Source organism: Microtus pennsylvanicus, chromosome 3 (genome assembly GCF_037038515.1).
Source record: "Microtus pennsylvanicus isolate mMicPen1 chromosome 3, mMicPen1.hap1, whole genome shotgun sequence".
NCBI classification, from domain to species: domain Eukaryota; kingdom Metazoa; phylum Chordata; class Mammalia; order Rodentia; family Cricetidae; genus Microtus; species Microtus pennsylvanicus.
The window spans coordinates 144,724,503-144,749,857 of record NC_134581.1 but is presented as its reverse complement, the minus strand read 5'-3'; positions in this window follow the sequence as shown (position 1 = coordinate 144,749,857).

Here is a 25,355-nt window from a genome sequence, read left to right as displayed (position 1 = left end):
TAGAAAGACACTGTCTTCACTCAGCTCCATGCACATACACCGCAACTCTGCTTTAGGAACACACTCTCTTCACTCTGCTCTAGAAACACACTCTCTTCACTCTGCTCTAGGAACACAGTCTTCACTGTGCGTTAGGAACACACTGTCTTCACTCTGTTGTAAGAACACACTGTATTCACTCTGCATTAGGAACACACTTTCTTCACTCTGCTCTAGGAACACACTATCTTCACTCTGCTCAATGCACATACAACCGCAACTCTGGTTAGGAACACACTGTCTTCACTATGCGTTAGGAACATACTGTCTTCACTCTGCTCTAGGAACACACTGTCTTTACTCTGCTTCATGCACATACACCGCAACTCTGCGTTAGGAACACACTGTCTTCACTCTGCATTAGGAACACACTGTCTTAACTCTGCTCAAGGAACACAGTGTCTTCACTCTGCATTAGGAACACACTGTTTTCACTATGTGTTAAGAACACACTGTCTTCACTCTGCTCTAGGAAGACACTGTCTTCACTATGCATTAGGAAAACACTGTCTTCACTATGCGTTAGGAACACACTGTTTCCCTCTGTTCTAGTAAGACACTGTCTTCACTCTGCATTAGGAACACACTGTCTTCATTCTGCATTAGGAACACACTGTCTTCACTCTGCTCTAGGAACACACTGTCTTCACTCTGCATCAGAAACACACTGTTTTCACTCTGCAATGGGAACACAATGTCTTCCCTCTGCATTAGGAACACACTGTCTCCACTCTACATTCGGAACACACTGTCTTCACTCTGCTCTAGGAACGCACTGTCTTCACTCTGCTCCATGCACATACACCGCAACTCTGCGTTAGGAACACAATGTCTTCACTATGCATTAGGAACATACTGTCTTCACTATGCGTTAAGTACACACTGTCTTAACTATGCGTTAGGAACAGACTGTCTTCACTCTGCTCTAGGAACACACTGTCTTCACTCTGCATTAGGACACACTGTCTACATTCTGCTCTAGGAACACACTGTCTTCACTCTGCGTTAGGAACATACTGTCTTCACTCTGCTCTAGGAACACACTGTCTTCACTCTGCTCCATTCACATACACTGCAACTCTGCGTTAGGAACACACTGTCTTCACTCTGCTCTAGAAACTCACTGTCTTCACTCTGCATTAGGAATACACTGTCTTCACTCTGCATTAGGAACACACTGTCTTCACTCTGCATTAGGAACACACTGTCTTCACTCTGCAATAGGAACACATTGTCTTCACTCTGCTCCATGCACATACACAGCAACTCTTTTTTAGGAACACACTGTCTTCAATCTGCTGTAGGAACACATTGTATTCACTCTGCATTACGAACACACTTTCTTCACTCTGCTCTAGGAACACACTGTCTTCACTCTGCTCCATGCACATACAACGCAACTCTACGTTAGGAACACACTGTCTTCACTATGCGTTAGGAACCATATGTCTTCACTATGTGTTAGGTACACACTGTCTTCACTATGCGTTAGGAACACACTGTCTTCACTATGCGAAAGGAAAATACTGTCGTCAATTTGTTCTAGGAACACACTGTCTTCACTCTGCTCTAGGAACACACTGTCTTCACTCTGCTCTAGGAACACACTGTTTTCACTCTGCCTTAGGAACACACTGTCTTCACTCTGCTCTAGGAACACACTTTTCACTCTGAATGAGGAACACACTGTCTTCACTCTGCTCTAGGAACACACTGTCTTCACTCAGCTCCATGCACATACACCGCAACTCTGCGTTAAGAACATACTGTCTTCACTCTGCTCTAGGAAGACACAGTCTTCACTCTGTTCTACGAACACACTGTCTTCACTCTGCTCCATGCACATACACCGCAATTCTGCGTTAGGAACACACTGTCTTCACTCTGTATTAGGAACACACTGTCTTCATTCTGCTCTAGGAACACACTGTTTTCACTCTTCGTTAGGAACATACTGTCTTCACTCTGCTCTAGGAACACACTGTCTTCACTCTGCTCCATGCACATACACAGCATCTGTTTGTTAGGAACACACTGTATTCACTCTGCTGTACTGTACTAACTCTGCATTAGGAACTGTATTAACTCTGCACTGTATTAACTCTGTATTAGGAACACACTGTCTTCACTCTGCTCCATGCACATACACAGCAACTCTGCGTTAGGAACACACTGTCTTCACTATGCGTTAGGAACATACTGTCTTCACTCTGCTCTAGGAACACACTGTGTTCACTAAGCGATAGGAACACACTTTCTTCACTCTGCTCTAGAAAGACACTGTCTTCACTCAGCTCCATGCACATACACCGCAACTCTGCTTTACGAACACACTGTCTTCACTCTGATCTAAAAACACACTGTCTTCACTCTCCTCTAGGAACACAGTCTTCACTGTGCGTTAGGAACACACTGTCTTCACTCTGCTGTAAGAACACACTGTCTTCACTCTGCTCTAGGAACATACTGTCTTCACTCTGCTCTAGGAACACACTGTCTTCACTCTGCTCCATGCACATACACTGCAACTCCGCGTTAGGAACACACTGTCTTCACTGTGCTCTAGGAACTCACTGTCTTCACTCTGCTTTAGGAATACACTGTCTTCACTCTGCATTAGGAACACACTGTCTTCACTCTGCATTAGGAACACACTGTCTTCACTCTGCAATAGGAACACATTGTCTTCACTCTGCTCCATGCACATACACAGCAACTCTTTTTTAGGAACACACTGTCTTCAATCTGCTGTAGGAACACATTGTATTCACTCAGCATTAGGAACACACTTTCTTCACTCTGCTCTAGGAACACACTGTCTTCACTCTGCTCCATGCACATACACCGCAACTCTACGTTAGGAACACACTGTCTTCATTATGCGTTAGGAACCATCTGTCTTCACTATGCGTTAGGAACACGCTGTCTTCACTATGGGATAGGAAAATACTGTCTTCACTCTGTTCTAGGAACACACTGTCTTCACTCTGCTCTAGGAACACACTGTCTTCACTCTGCTCCATGCACATACACCGCAACTCTGCGTTAGGAACACACTGTCTTCACTATGCGTTAGGAACATACTGTCTTCACTCTGCTCCATGCACATACACAGCAACTCTGCGTTAGGAACACAGTGTCTTCAATCTGCTGTAGGAACACACTGTATTCACTCTGCATTAGGAACACACTGTCTTCACTCTGTACTAGGAACACACTGTTTTCACTCTGCTCCATGCACATACACCGCAACTCTGCGTTAGCAACACACTGTCTTCACTATGCGTTAGGAACATACTGTCTTCACTATGCGTTAGGAACACAGTGTCTTCACTCTGATCTAAAAACACACTGTATTCACTCTGTATTAGGAACACACTTTCTTCACTCTGCTCTAGGAACACACTGTCTTCACTCTGCTCAATGCACATACAACCGCAACTCTGCGTTAGGAACACACTGTCTTCACTATGCTTTAGGAACATACTGTCTTCACTCTGCTCTAGGAACACACTCTCTTCACTCTGCTCCATGCACATACACCGCAACTCTGCGTTTGGAACACACTGTCTTCACTATGCGTTAGGAAAATACTCTCTTCAATATGCGTTAGGAACACACTGCCTTCACTATGCGTTAGGAACATACTGTCTTCACTATGCGTTAGGAACACAATGTCTTCACTCTGCTCCATGCACCTACACCGCAACTCTGCGTTAGGAACACACTGTCGTCAGAATGCGTTAGGAACATACTGTCTTAACTATTCGTTAGGTACACACTGTCTTCACTATGCGTTAGGTACACACTGTCTTCACTCTGCTCTAGGAACACAGTCTTCACTCTGCATTAGGAACACACTGACTTCACTCTGCATTAGGAACACACTGTCTTCATTCTGCATTAGGAACACACTGTCCGCACTCTGCTCTAGGAACACACTGTCTTCCCTCTGCCTTTGGAACACACTGTCTTCACTGTGCGTTAGGAACATACTGTCTTCACTCTGTTCTAGAAAGACACTGTCTTCACTCAGCTCCATGCACATACACCGCAACTCTGCTTTAGGAACACACTGTCTTCACTCTGCTCTAGAAACACACTCTCTTCACTCTGCTCTAGGAACACAGTCTTCATTGTGCGTTAGGAACACACTGTCTTCACTCTGTTGTAAGAACACACTGTATTCACTCTGCATTAGGAACACACTTTCTTCACTCTGCTCTAGGAACACACTGTCTTCACTCTGCTCAATGCACATACACCGCAACTCTGTGTTAGGAACACACTGTCTTCACTCTGCATTAGGAACACACTGTCTTAACTCTGCTCAAGGAACACACTGTCTTCACTCTGCATTAGGAACACACTGTTTTCACTATGTGTTAGGAACACACTGTCTTCACTCTGCTCTAGGAAGACACTGTCTTCACTATGCATTAGGAAAACACTGTCTTCACTATGCGTTAGGAACACACTGTTTCCCTCTGTTCTAGTAAGACACTGTCTTCACTCTGCATTAGGAACACACTGTCTTCATTCTGAATTAGGAACACACTGTCTTCACTCTGCTCTAGGAACACACTGTCTTCACTCTGCATCAGAAACACACTGTTTTCACTATGCAATCGGAACACAATGTCTTCCCTCTGCATTAGGAACACACTGTCTCCACTCTGCATTAGGAACACACTGTCTTCACTCTGCTCTAGGAACGCACTGTCTTCACTCTGCTCCATGCACATACACCGCAACTCTGCGTTAGGAACACACTGTCTTCACTATGCGTTAGGAACATACTGTCTTCACTATGCGTTAGGTACACACTGTCTTAACTATGCGTTAGGAACACACTGTCTTCACTCTGCTCTAGGAACACACTGTCTTCACTCTGCATTAGGAATACACTGACTTCACTCTGCATTAGGACACACTGTCTACATTCTGCTCTAGGAACACACTGTCTTCACTCTGCGTTAGGAACATACTGTCTTCACTCTGCGTTAGGAACATACTGTCTTCACTCTGCTCTAGGAACACACTGTCTTCACTCTGCTCCATTCACATACACTGCCACTCTGCGTTCGGAACACACTGTCTTCACTCTGCTCTAGAAACTCACTGTCTTCACTCTGCATTAGGAATACACTGTCTTCACTCTGCATTAGGAACACACTGTCTTCACTCTGCATTAGGAACACACTGTCTTCACTCTGCAATAGGAACACATTGTCTTCACTCTGCTCCATGCACATACACAGCAACTCTTTTTAGGAACACACTGTCTTCAATCTGCTGTAGGAACACATTGTATTCACTCTGCATTAGGAACACACTTTCTTCACTCTGCTCTAGGAACACACTGTCTTCACTCTGCTCCATGCACATACAACGCAACTCTACGTTAGGAACACACTGTCTTCACAATGCGTTAGGAACCATATGTCTTCACTATGTGTTAGGTACACACTGTCTTCACTATGCGTTAGGAACACACTGTCTTCACTATGCGAAAGGAAAATACTGTCGTCAATTTGTTCTAGGAACACACTGTCTTCACTCTGCTCTAGGAACACACTGTTTTCACTCTGCCTTAGGAACACACTGTCTTCACTCCGCTCTAGGAACACACTTTTCACTCTGCATGAGGAACACACTGTCTTCACTCTGCTCTAGGAACACACTGTCTTCACTCAGCTCCATGCACATACACCGCAACTCTGCGTTAGGAACATACTGTCTTCACTCTGCTCTAGGAAGACACAGTCTTCACTCGGTTCTACGAACACACTGTCTTCACTCTGCTCCATGCACATACACCGCAACTCTGCGTTAGGAACACACTGTCTTCACTCTGTATTAGGAACACACTGTCTTCATTCTGCTCTAGGAACACACTGTTTTCACTCTTCGTTAGGAACATACTGTCTTCACTCTGCTCTAGGAACACACTGTCTTCACTCTGCTTCATGCACATACACAGCAACTGTTTGTTAGGAACACACTGTATTCACTCTGCTGTACTGTACTAACTCTGCATTAGGAACTGTATTAACTCTGCACTGTATTAACTCTGTATTAGGAACACACTGTCTTTACTCTGCTCCATGCACATACACCGCAACTCTGCGTTAGGAACACACTGTCTTCACTACGCGTTAGGAACATACTGTCTTCACTCTGCTCTAGGAACACACTGTCTTCACTATGCGATAGGAACACACTTTCTCCACTCTGCTCTAGAAAGACACTGTCTTCACTCAGCTCCATGCACATACACCGCAACTCTGCTTTACGAACACACTGTCTTCACTCTGATCTAAAAACACACTGTCTTCACTCTCCTCTAGGAACACAGTCTTCACTGTGCGTTAGGAACACACTGTCTTCACTCTGCTGTAAGAACACACTGTCTTCACTCTGCGTTAGGAACATACTGTCTTCACTCTGCTCTAGGAACACACTGTCTTCACTCTGCTCCATGCACATACACTGCAACTACGCGTTAGGAACCCACTGTCTTCACTCTGCTCTAGGAACTCACTGTCTTCACTCTGCCTTAGGAATACACTGTCTTCACTCTGCATTAGGAACACACTGTCTTCACTCTGCATTAGGAACACACTGTCTTCACTCTGCAATAGGAACACATTGTCTTCACTCTGCTCCATGCACATACACAGCAACTCTTTTTTAGGAACAACTGTCTTCAATCTGCTGTAGGAACACATTGTATTCACTCAGCATTAGGAACACAGTTTCTTCACTCTGCTCTAGGAACACACTGTCTTCACTCTGCTCCATGCACATACACTTCAACTCTACGTTAGGAACACACTGTCTTCCCTATGCGTTAGGAAACATCTGTCTTCACTATGCGTTAGGAACACGCTGTATTCACTATGCGATAGGAAAATACTGTCTTCACTCTGCTCTAGGAACACACTGTCTTCACTCTGCTCCATGCACATACACAGCAACTGTTTGTTAGGAACACACTGTATATACTCTGCTGTACTGTACTAACTCTGCATTAGGAACTGTATTAACTCTGCACTGTATTAACTCTGTATTAGGAAAACACTGTCTTCACTCTGCTCCATGCACATACACCGCAACTCTGCGTTAGGAACACACTGTCTTCACTATGCGTTAGGAACATACAGTCTTCACTCTGCTCTAGGAACACACTGTCTTCACTATGCGATAGGAACACACTTTCTTCACTCTGCTCTAGAAAGACACTGTCTTCACTCAGCTCCATGCACATACACCGCAACTCTGCTTTAGCAACACACTGTCTTCACTCTGATCTAAAAACACACTGTATTCACTCTGTATTAGGAACACACTTTCTTCACTCTGCTCTAGTAACACACTGTCTTCACTCTGCTCAATGCACATACAACCGCAACTCTGCGTTAGGAACACACTTTCTTCACTTTGCGTTAGGAACATACTGTCTTCACTCTGCTCTAGGAACACACTGTCTTCACTCTGATCCATGCACATACACCGCAACTCTGCGATAGGAACACACTGTCTTCACTATGTGTTAGGAAAATACTCTCTTCACTATGCGTTAGGAACACACTGCCTTCACTATGCGTTAGGAACATACTGTCTTCACTATGCGTTAGGAACACAATGTCTTCACTCTGCTCCATGCACCTACACCGCAACTCTGAGTTAGGAACACACTGTCTTCAGAATGCGTTAGGAACATACTGTCTTCAATATTCGTTAGGTACACACTGTCTTAACTATGCGTTAGGTACACACTGTCTTCACTCTGCTCTAGGAACACAGTCTTCACTCTGCATTAGGAACACACTGACTTCACTCTGCATTAGGAACACACTGTCTTCATTCTGCATTAGGAACACACTGTCCTCACTCTGCTCTAGGAACACACTGTCTTCCCTCTGCCTTAGGAACACACTGTCTTCACTGTGCGTTAGGAACATACTGTCTTCTCTCTGCTCTAGGAAGACACTGTCTTCACTATGTATTAGGAACACACTGTCTTCAGTATGCATTAGGAACACACTGTCTTCCCTCTGTTCTACTAAGACACTGTCTTCACTCTGCATTAGGAACACACTGTCTTCATTCTGCATTAGGAACACACTGTCTTCACTCTGCTCTAGGAACACACTGTCTTCACTCTGCATCAGGAACACACTGTCTTCACTCTGCATTAGGAACACACTGTCTTCACTCTGCTCTAGGAACACACTGTCTTCACTCTGCTCCATGCACATACACAGCAACTCTTTCTTAGGAAGACAGTGTCTTCAATCTGCTGTAGGAACACTCTGTATTCAATCTGCATTAGGAACACACTGTCTTCACTCTGTACTAGGAACACACTGTTTTCACTCTGCTCCATGCACATACACAGCAACTCTTTCTTAGGAAGACAGTGTCTTCAATCTGCTGTAGGAACACACTGTATTCAATCTGCATTAGGAGCACACTGTCTTCACTCTGTACTAGGAACACACTGTCTTCACTCTGCTCTAGGAACACACTGTCTTCACTCTGCATTAGGAATACACTGACTTCACTCTGCATTAGGACACACTGTCTACATTCTTTTCTAGGAACACACTGTCTTCACTCCGCATTAAGAACACACTGTCTTCACTCTGCTCTAGGAACACACTGTCTTCACTCTGCTCCATGCACATACACCGCAACTCTGCGTTAGGCACACACTGTCTTCACTATGCGTTAGGAAGACACTGTCTTCTTTCTGCTCTAGGAACACACTGTCTTCACTGTGCGTTAGGATAATACTGTCTTCACTCTGCTCTAGGAAGACACTGTCTTCACTATGCATTAGGAACACAATGTCATCCCTCTGCATTAGGAACACACTGTCTCCACTCTGCATTAGGAACACACTGTCTTCACTCTGCTATAGGAACGCACTGTCTTCACTCTGCTCCATGCACATACAATGCAACTCTGCATTAGGAACACACTGTTTCACTCTGCTCTAGGAACACACTGTCTTCACTCTGCATTAGGAATACACTGTCTTCACTCTGCATTAGGAACACACTGTCTTCATTCTGCATTAGGAACACACTGTCTTCACTCTGCTCTAGGAACACATTGTCTTCACTCTGATCCATGCACATACACAGCAACTCTTTTTTAGGAACCCACTGTCTTCAATCTGCTGTAGGAACACATTGTTTTCACTCTGCATTAGGAACACACTTTCTTCACTCTGCTCTAGGAACACACTGTCTTCACTCTGCTCCATGCACATACACCACAACTCTATGTTAGGAACACACTGTCTTCACTATGCGTTAGGAACCAACTATCTTCACTATGCGTTAGGTACACACTGTCTTCACTATGCGTTAGGAACACACTGTCTTCCCTATGCGATAGGAAAATACGGTCTTCACTCTGTTATAGGAACACACTGTCTTCACTCTGCTCTAGGAACACACTGTCTTCACTCTGCTCTAGGAACACACTGTTTTCACTCTGCCTTAGGAACACACTGTCTTTACTCTGCTCTAGGAACACACTGTTCACTCTGCATGAGGAACACACTGTCTTCACTCTGATCTAGGAACACACTGTCTTCACTCTGCTCCATGCACATACACCGCAACTCTGCGTTAGGACCACACTGTCTTCACTCTGCTCTAGAAACACACTGTCTTCACTCTGCATTAAGAACACACTGTCTTCACTCTGCTCTAGGAACACACTATCTTCACTCTTCGCTAGGAACACACTGTCTTCTTTCTCCTCTGGAACACACTGTCTTCATTCTGCTCTAGGAACACACTGTCTTCACTCTGCTCCATGCACATACACAGCAACTCTTTGTGAAGAACACACTGTATTCACTCTGCTGTAGGAACATACTGTAGTAACTCTGCATTAGGAACACACTGTCTTCACTCTGCTCCATGCACGTACACCGCAACTTTGCGTTAGGAACACATTGTCTTCATTATGCGTTAGGAACATACTGTCTTCACTCTGCTCTAAGAACACACTGTCTTCACTATGCGATAGGAACACAGTCTTCACTGTGCGTTAGGAACACACTGTCTTCACTCTGTTGTAAGAACACACTGTATTCACTCTGCATTAGGAACACACTTTCTTCACTCTGCTCTAGGAACACACTGTCTTCACTCTGCTCAATGCACATACAACCACAACTCTGCGTTAGGAACACACTGTCTTCACTATACGTTAGGAACATACTGTCTTCACTCTGCTCTAGGAACACACTGTCTTCACTCTGCTCCATGCACATACACAGCAACTGTTTGTTAGGAACACACTGTATTCACTATGCTGTACTGTACTAACTCTGCATTAGGAACTGTATTAACTCTGCACTGTATTAACTCTGTATTAGGAACACACTGTCTTCACTCTGCTCCATGCACATACACCGCAACTCTGCGTTAGGAACACACTGTCTTCACTATGCGTTAGGAACATACTGTCTTCACTCTGCTCTAGGAACACACTGTCTTCACTATGCGATATTAACAAACTTTCTTCACTCTGCTCTAGAAAGACACTGTCTTCACTCAGCTCCATGCACATACACCGCAACTCTGCTTTAGGAACACACTGTCTTCACTCTGATCTAAAAACACACTGTCTTCACTCTCCTCTAGGAACACAGTCTTCACTGTGCGTTAGGAACACACTGTCTTCACTCTGCTGTAAGAACACACTGTATTCACTCTGCATTAGGAACACACTTTCTTCACTCTGCTCTAGGAACACACTGTCTTCACTCTGCGTTAGGAACATACTGTCTTCACTCTGCTCTAGGAACACACTGTCTTCACTCTGCTCCATGCACATACACTGCAACTCCGCGTTAGGAACACACTGTCTTCACTCTGCTCTAGGAACTCACTGTCTTCACTCTGCCTTAGGAATACAATGTCTTCACTCTGCATTAGGAACACACTGTCTTCTCTCTGCATTAGGAACACACTGTCTTCACTCTGCAATAGGAACACATTGTCTTCACTCTGCTCCATGCATATACACAGCAACTCTTTTTTAGGAACACACTGTCTTCAATCTGCTGTAGGAACACATTGTATTCACCCAGCATTAGGAACACACTTTCTTCACTCTGCTCTAGGAACACACTGTCTTCACTCTGCTCCATGCACATACACTGCAACTCTACGTTAGGAACACACTGTCTTCACTATGCGTTAGGAACCATCTGTCTTCACTATGCGTTAGGAACACGCTGTATTCACTATGCGTTAGGAAAATACTGTCTTCACTCTGTTCTAGGAACACACTGTCTTCACTCTGCTCTAGGAACACACTGTCTTCACTCTGCTCCATGCACATACACAGCAACTGTTTGTTAGGAACACACTGTATTCACTCTGCTGTACTGTACTAACTCTGCATTAGGAACTGTATTAACTCTGACCTGTATTAACTCTGTATTAGGAACACACTGTCTTCACTCTGCTCCATGCACATACACCGCAACTCTGCGTTAGGAACACACTGTCTTCACTATGCGTTAGGAACATACTGTCTTCACTCTGCTCTAGGAACACACTGTCTTCACTATGCGATAGGAACACACTTTCTTCACTCTGCTCTAGAAAGACACTGTCTTCACTCTGCTCTAGGAACACACTGTCTTCACTCTGCTCCATGCACATACACAGCAACTCTTTCTTAGGAAGACAGTGTCTTCAATCTGCTGTAGGAACACACTGTATTCAATCTGCATTAGGAACACACTGTCTTCACTCTGTACTAGGAACACACTGTTTTCACTCTGCTCCATGCACATACACAGCAACTCTTTCTTAGGAAGACAGTGTCTTCAATCTGCTGTAGGAACACACTGTATTCAATCTGCATTAGGAACACACTGTCTTCACTCTGTACTAGGAACACACTGTCTTCACTCTGCTCTAGGAACACACTGTCTTCACTCTGCATTAGGAATACACTGACTTCACTCTGCATTAGGACACACTGTCTACATTCTTTTCTAGGAACACACTGTCTTCACTCCGCATTAAGAACACACTGTCTTCACTCTGCTCTAGGAACACACTGTCTTCACTCTGCTCCATGCACATACACCGCAACTCTGCGTTAGGCACACACTGTCTTCACTATGCGTTAGGAAGACACTGTCTTCTTTCTGCTCTAGGAACACACTGTCTTCACTGTGCGTTAGGATAATACTGTCTTCACTCTGCTCTAGGAAGACACTGTCTTCACTATGCATTAGGAACACAATGTCATCCCTCTGCATTAGGAACACACTGTCTCCACTCTGCATTAGGAACACACTGTCTTCACTCTGCTATAGGAACGCACTGTCTTCACTCTGCTCCATGCACATACACTGCAACTCTGCATTAGGAACACACTGTTTCACTCTGCTCTAGGAACACACTGTCTTCACTCTGCATTAGGAATACACTGTCTTCACTCTGCATTAGGAACACACTGTCTTCATTCTGCATTAGGAACACACTGTCTTCACTCTGCTCTAGGAACACATTGTCTTCACTCTGATCCATGCACATACACAGCAACTCTTTTCTGGAACCCACTGTCTTCAATCTGCTGTAGGAACACATTGTTTTCACTCTGCATTAGGAACACACTTTCTTCACTCTGCTCTAGGAACACACTGTCTTCACTCTGCTCCATGCACATACACCACAACTCTATGTTAGGAACACACTGTCTTCACTATGCGTTAGGAACCAACTATCTTCACTATGCGTTAGGTACACACTGTCTTCACTATGCGTTAGGAACACACTGTCTTCCCTATGCGATAGGAAAATACGGTCTTCACTCTGTTATAGGAACACACTGTCTTCACTCTGCTCTAGGAACACACTGTCTTCACTCTGCTCTAGGAACACACTGTTTTCACTCTGCCTTACGAACACACTGTCTTTACTCTGCTCTAGGAACACACTGTTCACTCTGCATGAGGAACACACTGTCTTCACTCTGATCTAGGAACACACTGTCTTCACTCTGCTCCATGCACATACACCGCAACTCTGCGTTAGGACCACACTGTCTTCACTCTGCTCTAGAAACACACTGTCTTCACTCTGCATTAAGAACACACTGTCTTCACTCTGCTCTAGGAACACACTATCTTCACTCTTCGCTAGGAACACACTGTCTTCTTTCTCCTCTGGAACACACTGTCTTCATTCTGCTCTAGGAACACACTGTCTTCACTCTGCTCCATGCACATACACAGCAACTCTTTGTGAAGAACACACTGTATTCACTCTGCTGTAGGAACATACTGTAGTAACTCTGCATTAGGAACACACTGTCTTCACTCTGCTCCATGCACGTACACCGCAACTTTGCGTTAGGAACACATTGTCTTCATTATGCGTTAGGAACATACTGTCTTCACTCTGCTCTAAGAACACACTGTCTTCACTATGTGATAGGAACACAGTCTTCACTGTGCGTTAGGAACACACTGTCTTCACTCTGTTGTAAGAACACACTGTATTCACTCTGCATTAGGAACACACTTTCTTCACTCTGCTCTAGGAACACACTGTCTTCACTCTGCTCAATGCACATACAACCACAACTCTGCGTTAGGAACACACTGTCTTCACTATGCGTTAGGAACATACTGTCTTCACTCTGCTCTAGGAACACACTGTCTTCACTCTGCTCCATGCACATACACAGCAACTGTTTGTTAGGAACACACTGTATTCACTATGCTGTACTGTACTAACTCTGCATTAGGAACTGTATTAACTCTGCACTGTATTAACTCTGTATTAGGAACACACTGTCTTCACTCTGCTCCATGCACATACACCGCAACTCTGCGTTAGGAACACACTGTCTTCACTATGCGTTAGGAACATACTGTCTTCACTCTGCTCTAGGAACACACTGTCTTCACTATGCGATATTAACAAACTTTCTTCACTCTGCTCTAGAAAGACACTGTCTTCACTCAGCTCCATGCACATACACCGCAACTCTGCTTTAGGAACACACTGTCTTCACTCTGATCTAAAAACACACTGTCTTCACTCTCCTCTAGGAACACAGTCTTCACTGTGCGTTAGGAACACACTGTCTTCACTCTGCTGTAAGAACACACTGTATTCTCTCTGCATTAGGAACACACTTTCTTCACTCTGCTCTAGGAACACACTGTCTTCACTCTGCGTTAGGAACATACTGTCTTCACTCTGCTCTAGGAACACACTGTCTTCACTCTGCTCCATGCACATACACTGCAACTCCGCGTTAGGAACACACTGTCTTCACTCTGCTCTAGGAACTCACTGTCTTCACTCTGCCTTAGGAATACAATGTCTTCACTCTGCATTAGGAACACACTGTCTTCACTCTGCATTAGGAACACACTGTCTTCACTCTGCAATAGGAACACATTGTCTTCACTCTGCTCCATGCATATACACAGCAACTCTTTTTTAGGAACACACTGTCTTCAATCTGCTGTAGGAACACATTGTATTCACTCAGCATTAGGAACACACTTTCTTCACTCTGCTCTAGGAACACACTGTCTTCACTCTGCTCCATGCACATACACTGCAACTCTACGTTAGGAACACACTGTCTTCACTATGCGTTAGGAACCATCTGTCTTCACTATGCGTTAGGAACACGCTGTATTCACTATGTGTTAGGAAAATACTGTCTTCACTCTGTTCTAGAAACACACTGTCTTCACTCTGCTCTAGGAACACACTGTCTTCACTCTGCTCCATGCACATACACAGCAACTGTTTGTTAGGAACACACTGTATTCACTCTGCTGTACTGTACTAACTCTGCATTAGGAACTGTATTAACTCTGACCTGTATTAACTCTGTATTAGGAACACACTCTCTTCACTCTGCTCCATGCACATACACCGCAACTCTGCGTTAGGAACACACTGTCTTCACTATGCGTTAGGAACATACTGTCTTCACTCTGCTCTAGGAACACACTGTCTTCACTATGCGATAGGAACACACTTTCTTCACTCTGATCTAGAAAGACACTGTCTTCACTCAGCTCCATGCACATACACCGCAACTCTGCTTTAGCAACGCACTGTCTTCACTCTGATCTAAAAACACACTGTATTCACTCTGTATTAGGAACACACTTTCTTCACTCTGCTCTAGGAACACACTGTCTTCACTCTGCTGAATGCACATACAACCGCAACTCTGCGTTAGGAACACACTGTCTTCACTATGCGTTAGGAACATACTGTCTTCACTCTGCTCTAGGAACACACTGTCTTCACTCTGCTCCATGCACATACACCGCAACTCTGCGATAGGAACACACTGTCTTCACTATGCGTTAGGAAAATACTCTCTTCACTATGCGTTAGGAACACACTGCCTTCACTATGCGTTAGGAACATACTGTCTTCACTATGCGTTAGGAACACAATGTCTTCACTCTGCTCCATGCACCTACACCGCAACTCTGAGTTATGAACACACTGTCTTCAGAATGCGTTAGGAACCTACTGTCTTCACTATTCGTTAGGTACACACTGTCTTCACTATGCGTTAGGTACACACTGTCTTCACTCTGCTCTAGGAACACAGTCTTCACTCTGCATTAGGAACACACTGACTTCACTCTGCATTAGGAACACACTGTCTTCATTCTGCATTAGGAACACACTGTCCTCACTCTGCTCTAGGAACACACTGTCTTCCCTCTGCCTTAGGAACACACTGTCTTCACTGTGCATTAGGAACATACTGTCTTCACTCTGCTCTAGGAAGACACTGTCTTCACTATGTATTAGGAACACACTGTCTTCAGTATGCATTAGGAACACACTGTCTTCCCTCTGTTCTACTAAGACACTGTCTTCACTCTGCATTAGGAACACACTGTCTTATTTCTGCATTAGGAACACACTGTCTTCACTGTGCTCTATGAACACACTGTCTTCACTCTGCATCAGGATCAACTGTCTTCACTCTGCATTAGGAACACACTGTCTTCACTCTGCTCTAGGAACACACTGTCTTCACTCTGCTCCATGCACATACACAGCAACTCTTTCTTAGGAAGACAGTGTCTTCAATCTGCTGTAGGAACACACTGTATTCAATCTGCATTAGGAACACACTGTCTTCACTCTGTACTAGGAACACACTGTTTTCACTCTGCTCCATGCACATACACCGCAACTCTGTGTTAGGAACACACTGTCTTCACTATGCGTTAGGAACATACTGTCTTCACTATGCGTTAGGAACACAGTGTCTTCACTCTGCTCTAGGAACACACTGTCTTCACTCAGCTCCATGCACATACACCGCAACTCTGCGTCAGGAACACACTGTCTTCACTCTGCTCTAAGAACACACTGTCTTCACTCTGCTCTAGGAACACACTGTCTTCACTGTGCGTTAGGAACACACTGTCTTCACTCTGCTCTAGGAACATACTGTCTTCACTCTGCTTTAGGAACACACTGTCTTCACTCTGCATTAGGAACACACTGTCTTCACTCTGCAATAGAAACACACTGTCTTCATTCTGCTCCATGCACATACACAGCAACTCTTTTTTAGGAACACAGTGTATTCACTCTGCTGTAGGAACATACTGTATTAACTCTGCGTTAAGTACAAACTGTCTTCATTCTGCTCTAGGAACACACTGTCTTCACTATGCGTTAGGATCATACTGTCTTCACTCTGCTCTAGGAACAAACTGTCTTCACTCTGCTCCATGCACATACACCGCAACTCTGCGTTAGGAACACACTGTCTTCAGAATGTGTTAAGAACATAGTGTCTTCACTATTCGTTAGGTACAAACTGTCTTCACTATGCGTTTGGTACACACTGTCTTCACTCTGCTCTAGGAACACACTGTCTTCACTCTGCATTAGGAACACACTGACTTCACTCTGCATTAGGAACACACTGTCTTCATTCTGCTCTAGGAACACACTGTCTTCACTCTGCTGTATGAACACACTGTCTTCTTTCTGCACCAGGAACACTCTGTCTTCACTCTACGTTAGGACATACTGTCTTCACTCTGCTCTAGGAACACACTGTCTTCACTCTGCATTAGGAACACACTGTCTTCACTCTGCATTAGGAACATACTGTATTCACTCTGCTCTAGGAACACACTGTCTTCCCTCTGCTCCATGCACATACACCGAAACTCTGCATTAGTAACACAGTGTCCTCACTCTACACTAGGAACACACTGTCTTCACTTTGCATTAGGAACACACTGTCTTCCCTCTGCATAAGGAACACACTGTCTTCACTCTGCATTAGGAACACACTGTCTTCACTCTCCTCTAGGAACATACTGTCTTCACTCTGTTCCATGCACATACACAGCAACTCTTTGGTAGGAACACACTGTATTCACTCTGCTTTAGGAACATACTGTATTAACTCTTCCTTAAAAACACACTGTCTTCACTCTGCTCCATGCACATACACAGCAACTCTGCGTTAGGACCACACTGTCTTCACTCTGCTCTAGAAACACACTGTCTTCACTCTGCATTAAGAACACACTGTCTTCACTCTGCTCTAGGAACACACTATCTTCACTCTTCGCTAGGAACACACTGTCTTCTTTCTCCTCTGGAATACAATGTCTTCAGTCTGCTCTTGGAACACACTGTCTTCACTCTGCTCTATGCACATACACAGCAACTGTTTGTGAGGAACACACTGTATTCACTCTGCTGTAGGAACATACTGTATTAACTCTGCATTAGGAACACACTGTCTTCACTCTGCTCCATGCACATACACCGCAACTCTGCCTTAGGAACACACTGTCTTCACTATGCGTTAGGAACATACTGTCTTCACACTGCTCTAAGAACACACTGTCTTCATTTTCCGTTAGGAACATACTGTCTTCACTCTGCTCTAAGAACACAGTGTCTTCACTCTGCTCCATGCAGACACACCGCAACTCTGCGTTAGGAACACAAGGTCTTCACTCTGCGTAAGGAATACACAGTCTTAACTCTGCTCAATGCACATACACCGCAACTCTGCGTTAGGAACACACTGTCTTCACTCTGTGTTAGGAATACACAGTCTTCACTCTGCATTAGGAACACACTGTCTTCACTCTGTTCCATGCAATACACCGCAACTCTGCGTTAGGAACACACTGTCTTCACTCTGCTCCATGCACATACACCACAACTCTGCGTTGGGATCACACTGTCTTCACTCGGCTCTAGGAACACACTGTCTTCACTCTGCTCTAGGAAGAAACTGTCTTCACTCGGCTCTAGGAACACACTGTCTTCACTCTGCTCTAGGAACACACTGTCTTCACTCTGCTCTATGAACACACTGTCTTCACTCTGTGTTAGGAGCACACTGTCTACACTCTCCGTTAGGAACATACTGTCTTCACTCTGCTCTAAGAACACAGTGTCTTCACTCTGATCCATGCACATACAGCGCAACTCTACGTTAGGAACACACTGTATTCACTCTGCGTTAGGAATACACAGTCTTTACTCTGCATTAGGAACACACTGTCTTCACTCTGCTCCATGCACATACACCGCAACTCTACGATAGGAACACACTGTCTTCACTCTGCTCCATGCACATACACCGGAAATTTTGGTTAGGAACACACTGTCTTCACTCTGCTCTAGGAGCACACTGTCTTCACTCTGCTCTAGGAGCACACTGTCTTCATTCTGCTCTAGGAACACACTGTCTTCACTCTCCGTTAGGAACATACTGTCTTCACTCTGCTCTAAGAACACACTGTCTTCACTCTGCTCTACGAACACACTGTCTTCATTCTGAATTAGGAACACACTGTCTTCACTCTGATCTAGGAACACACTGTCTTCCCTCTGCATTATTAACACACTGTCTTCACTCTGCTATAGGAACACACTCTCTTCACACTGCTCTAGGAACACACTGTCTTCACTCTGCTCTAGGATCACACTGTCTTCACTCTGCGTTAGGAACACACTCTCTTCACTCTGCTCTAGGGACACACTGTCTTCACTCTGCTCTAGGAACACACTGTCTTCACTCTGCTCTAGGAAAACACTGTCTTCACTATGCTCTAGGAACACACTGTCTTCACTCTGCTCTAGGAACACACTGTCTTCACTCTGCACCATGTACATATACCGCAACTCTGCATTAGGAACACACTGTCGTCACTCTGCTCTAGGAGCACACTGTATTCACTCTGCTCTAGGAACACATTGTCTTCACTCTGCGTTTGGAACACAGTCTCTTCACTCTGCGCTAGGAACACACTGTCTACACTCTGCTCTAGAAACACACTGGCTTCACTCTGCTCCATGCATATACACCGGAAATCTGCGTTAAGAACACACTGTCTTCACGCTGCCTTAGGACCACACTGTCTTCACTCTGCGCTAGGAACACACTGTCTTCACTCTGCTCTAGGAACACACTGTCTTCACTCTGCTACATGCACATACACCACAACTCTGCGTTTGGACCACACTGTCTTCACTCTGCTCTCGGAAAACACTGTCTTAACTATGCATGAGGAGCACAATGTCTTCACTCGGCTCTAGGAACACACTGTCTTCACTCTGCTCTAGGAAGAACCTGTCTTCACTCTGCTCTAGGAACACACTGTCTTCACTCTGCTCTAGGAACACACTATCTTCATTCTGCTCTAGGAACACACTGTCTTAACTCTGCATGAGGAGCACATTGGCTTCACTTGGATCCAGAGCTCCGGAGAAGAATTGAATCCAGATTGAAGACAAGGTGTTCCTAGAGCAGAGTGAAGACAGTGTGTTCCTAATGCAGAGTGAAGGCAGTGTGTTCCTAGAGCAGAGTCAAGACAGTGTGTTTCTAACGCAGAATTGCGGTGTATGTTCATAGAGCAGAGTGAAGACAGTGTGTTCCTAACGCAGAGTGAAGACAGTGTGTTCCTATCGCAGAGTGAAGACAGTGTGTTCCTAATGCAGAGTGAAGACAGTGTGTTCCTAGAGCAGAGTGAAGACAGAGTGTTCCTAACGCAGAGTGAAGACAGTGTGTTCCTAAAGCTTAGTCAAGACAGTTTGTTCCTAATTCAGAGTGAAGACAGTGTGATCCTAATGCAGAGTGTAGACAGTGTTTTCCTGATGCAGAGTGAAGACTGTGTGTTCCTAATGCAGAGTGAAGACAGAGTGTTCCTAACGCAGAGTGAAGACAGTGTGTGCCTAGAGCAGAGTCTAGGCAGTGTGTTCCTAATGCAAATTGCGGTGTATGTGCATCGAGCCGAGTGAAGACAGTGTGTTCCTAACGCAGATTGAAGACAGTGTGTGCCTAGAGCAGAGTGAAGACATTGTGTTCCTAGAGCAGAGTGCAGACAGTGAGACAGTGTGTTCCTAACGCAGAGTTGCGGAGTATATGCATGGAGCAGAGTGAAGAGAGTGTGCTCACAATGCAGAGTGACGACAGTGTGTTCCTAACTCAGAGTGAAATCAGTGTGTTCCTAGAGCAGAGTGAAAACAGTGTGTTCCTAATGCAGAGTGCAGACAGTGTGTTCCAAGAGCAGAGGGAAGACACTGTGTTCCTAAAGCAGAGTTTCGGTGTATGTGCATGGAGCAGAGTGAAGACAGTGTCTCCTAGAGCAGAGTGAAGACAGTGTGTTCCTAATGCAGAGTGAAGTCAGTGTTCCTAGAGCAGAGTGAAGACAGTGTGTTTCTAATGCAGAGTGAAGACAGTGTGTTACTAATGCAGAGTGAAGACAGTGTGTTCCAAACGCAGAGTGCTGTGTATGTGCATGGAGCAGAATGAAGACAGTGTGTTCCTAATGCAGATTGAAGACAGTGTGTGCCTAGAGCAGAGTGAAGAAAGTGTGTTCCTAACGCAGAATTGCGGTGTATGTGCATAGAGCAGAGTGAAGACAGTGTGTTCCTAATACAGATTGAAGACAGTGTGTGCCCAGAGCAGAGTGAAGACTTTGTGTTCCTATAGCAGAGTGAAGAAAGTGTGTTCCTAATGCAGAGTGAAAACAGTGTGTTCCTAACGCAGAGTTCCGTTGTATTTGTATCGAGCAGAGTGAAGACTGTTTGTTCCTAAAGCAGAGTGAAGACAGTTTGTTGCTAACGCAGAGTTGCTCTGTATGTGCATGGAGCAGAGTGAAGACAGTGTGTTCCAAGAGCAGAGTGAAGACAGTGTGTTCCTAATGCAGAATGAAGACAGTGTTTTCCTATAGCAGAGTTAAGACAGCGTGTTCCTGGAGCATAGTGAAGACAGTGTGTTCCTAATGCGGAGAGATGACAGTGTGTTCCTAATGCAGATTGAAGACAGTGTGTTCCTAATGCAGAGTGAAGACATTGAGTTCCTAATGCAGAGTGAAGACAGTGTGTTCCTAATGCACAGTGAAGACTGTGTGTTCCTAGAGGAGAGTGAAGACAGTTTGTAACTACAGCAGAGTGAGGTAGTGTATTCCTAACGCAGGTTGAAGACAGTGTGTTCCAAACGCAGTGTTGCGGTGTATGTGCATGGAGCAGAGTGAAGACAGTGTGTTCCTAACGCAGATTGAAGACAGTGTGTTCCTAATGCAGGGTGAAGACAGTGGGTTCCTAATGCAGAGTGAAGACAGTGTGTCCCTAAAGCAGAGTGAAGACAGTGTGTTCCTAGAGCAGAGTGAAAACAGTATGTTCCTAATGCACAGTGAGGACAGTGTGTTCCTAGAGCAGAATGAAGACAGTGTGTTCCTAATGCAGAGTGAAAACAGTGTGTTCCTAACGCAGAGTTCCGTTGTATTTGTATCGAGCAGAGTGAAGACAGTTTGTTCCTAAAGCAGAGTGAAGACAGTTTGTTCCTAACGAAGAGTTGCTGTGTATGTGCATGGAGCAGAGTGAAGAAAGTGTGTTCCAGAGCAGAGTGAAGGCTGCGTGTTCTTAACACAGATTGAAGACAGTGTGTTCCAAACGCAGTGTTGCGGTGTAAGTGCATGGAGCAGAGTGAAGACAGTGTGTTCCTAACGCAGAGTGAAGACAGTGTGTTCCTAATGCAGAGTGAAGACAGTGTGTTCCTAGAGCAGAGTGAAGACAGTGTGTTCCTAAGGCAGAGAGATGACAGTGTGTTCCTAATGCAGACTGAAGACAGTGTGTTCCTAATGCAGAGTGAAGACAGTGAGTTCCTAATGCAGAGTGAAGACAGTGTGGTCCTAATGCACAGTGAAGATTGTGTGTTCATAGAGGAGAGTGAACACAGTTTGTACCTAAGGCAGAGTGAAAAAAGTGTATTCCTAACGCAGGTGGAAGACAGTGTGTTCCAAACGCAGTGTTGCGGTGTATGTGCATGGAGTAGAATAAAGACAGTGTGTTCCTAATGCAGAGTGAATCCAGTGTGTTCCTAACGCAGAGTGAAGACAGTGTGTTCCTAAGGCAGAGTGAAGACAGTGTTTTCCTGATGCAGAGTGAATACAGTGTTTTCCTGATGCAGAGTGAAGACTGTGTGTTCCTAATGCAGAGTGAAGACAGAGTGTTCCTAAAGCAGAGTGAAGACAGTGTGTGCCTAGAGCAGAGTGAAGACAGTGTGTTCCTAACGCAAATTGCGGTGTATGTGCATCGAGCAGAGGGAAGACAGTGTGTTCCTAATGCAGATTGAAGACAGTGTGTGCCTAGAGCAGAGTGAAGACATTGTGTTCCTAGAGCAGAGTGAAGACAGTGTGTGCCTAACGCAGAGTTGCGGAGTATATGCATGGAGCAGAGTGAAGACAGTGTGTTCACATTGCAGAGTGAAGACAGTGTGTTCCTAACTCAGAGTGAAATCAGTGTGTTCCTAGAGCAGAGTGAAAACAGTGTGTTCCTAATGCAGAGTGCAGACAGTGTGTTCCAAGAGCAGAGTGAAGACAGTGTGTTCCTAGAGCAGAGTTGCGTTTAGTTTGCATTGAGCAGAGTTAAGGCAGTGTGTTCCTAACGCAGAGTGAAGACAGTGTGTTCCTAGAGCAGAGTGAATACAGTGTGTTCCTAAAGCCGAGCGAAGACAGTGTGTTCCTAATGCAGAGTGAAGACAGTGTGTTCCTAGAGCAGAGTGAAGACAATGTGTTCCTAACACAGAGTTGCGGTGTATGTGCTTGGAGCAGAGTGAAAACAGTGTGTTCCTAGAGCAGAGTGAAGACAGTGTGTTCCTAAAGCAGAGTTGCGGTGTATGTGCATGAAGCAGAGTGAAGACAGTGTGTTCCTAACGCAGAGTGAAGCAGCGTGTTCCTCATGCAGAGTAAAAACAGTGTGTTCCTAGAGGAGAGTGAAGATCGTGTGTTCCTAATGAAGAGTGAAGACAGTATGTTCCTAGAGCAGAGTGAAAACTGTGTGTTCCTAAAGCAGAGTTGCGGTATATATGCATGGGGGAGAGTTAAGACAGTGTGTTCCTAGAGAAGATTGAAGACAGTGTGTTCCTAGAGCAGAGTGAAGACAGTGTGTTTCTAGAGCAGAGTGAAGACAGTGTGTTCCTAGAACAGATTGAAGACAATGTGTTCCTAGAGCAGAGTGAAGACAGTGTGTTCCTAATGCAGAGTGAAGACTGTGTGTTCCTAAGGAAGAGTGAAGACAGTGAGTTCCTAATGCAGAATGAAGAGAGTGTGTTCCTAGAGCAGAGTGAAGACAGTGTGTTCCAAATCAGAATGAAGACAGTGTGTTCCTAATGTAGAGTGAAGACAGAGTGTTCCTGATGCAGAGTGAAGACAGTGTGTTCCTAGAGCAGAGTTGCGTCGAGTTTGCATTGAGCAGAGTGAAGGCAGTGTGTTCCTAAAGCAGAGTGAAGACAGTGTGTTCCTAGAGCAGAGTGAAGACAGTGTGTTCCTAAAGCCGAGCGAAGACAGTGTGTTCCTAATGCAGAGTGAAGACAGTGTGTTCCTATAGCAGAGTGAAGACAATGTGTTCCTAACACAGAGTTGCGGTGTATGTGCCCTTAGCAGAGTGAAAACAGTGTGTTCCTAGAGCAGAGTGAAGACAGTGTGTTCCTAAAGCAGAGTTGCGGTGTATGTGCATGAAGCATAGTGAAGACAGTGTGTTCCTAAAGCAGAGTGAAACAGCGTGTTCCTCATGCAGAGTAAAAACAGTGTGTTCCTAGAGGAGAGTGAAGATCGTGTGTTCCTAATGAAGAGTGAAGACAGTATGTTCCTAGAGCAGAGTGAAAACTGTGTGTTCCTAAAGCAGAGTTGCGGTGCATATGCATGGGGGGAGTTAAGACAGTGTGTTCCTAGAGAAGATTGAAGACAGTGTGTTCCTAGAGCAGAGTGAAGACAGTGTGTTTCTAGAGCAGAGTGAAGACAGTGTGTTCCTAGAGCAGATTGAAGACAATGTGTTCCTAGAGCAGAGTGAAGACAGTGTGTTCCTAAAGCAGAGTGAAGACTGTGTGTTCCTAATGCAGAGTGAAGACAGTGAGTTCCTAACGCAGAGTTGCGGTGTATGTGCATGGAGCAGAGTGAAGACAGTGTGTTCTTAGAGCAGAGTGAAGACAGTGTGTTCCTAGAGCAGTGTGAATTCAGTGTGATCGTAGAGCAGATTGAAGACAGAGTGTTCCTAGAGCAGAGTGAAGACAGTGTGTTCCTAATGCAGAGTGAAGACAGTGTGTTCCTAGAGCAGACTGAAGACTGTGTGTTCCTAACACAGAGTGAAGACAGTGTGTGCCTAGAGCAGAGTGAAGACAGTGTGTTCCTAGAGCAGAGTGTAGACAGTGTGTTCCTAATGCAGAGTGCAGACAGTGTTTTCCTAGACCAGAGTGAAGACAGAGTGTTCCTAATGCAGAGTTTAGGTGTATGTGCATGGAGCAGAATGAATACAGTGTGTTCCTAACGCAAAGTGAAGACAGGGTGTTCCTAGAGCAAAGTTGCCGTGTATGTGCATGGAGCAGAGGGAAAACACTGTGTTCCTAACGCAGAGTGAAGACAGTGTGTTCCTAATACAGAGTGAAGACAGTGTGTTCCTAGAGCAGAGTAATGACAGTGTGTTCCTAATGCAGAGTGAAGACAGTGTGTTCCTAAAGCAGAGTGAAGACAGTGTGTTCCAATAGCATAGTTGCGATGTATGTTCATGGAGCAGAGTGAAGACAGTTTGTTCCTAGAGCAGAGCGAAGACAGTATGTTCCTAACGCACAGTGAGGACAGTGTGTTCCTAGAGCAGAATGAAGACAGTGTGTTCCTAATGCAGAATGAAAACAGTGTGTTCCTAACGCAGAGTTCCGTTGTATTTGTATCGAGCAGAGTGAAGACAGTTTGTTCCTAAAGCAGAGTGAAGAACGTT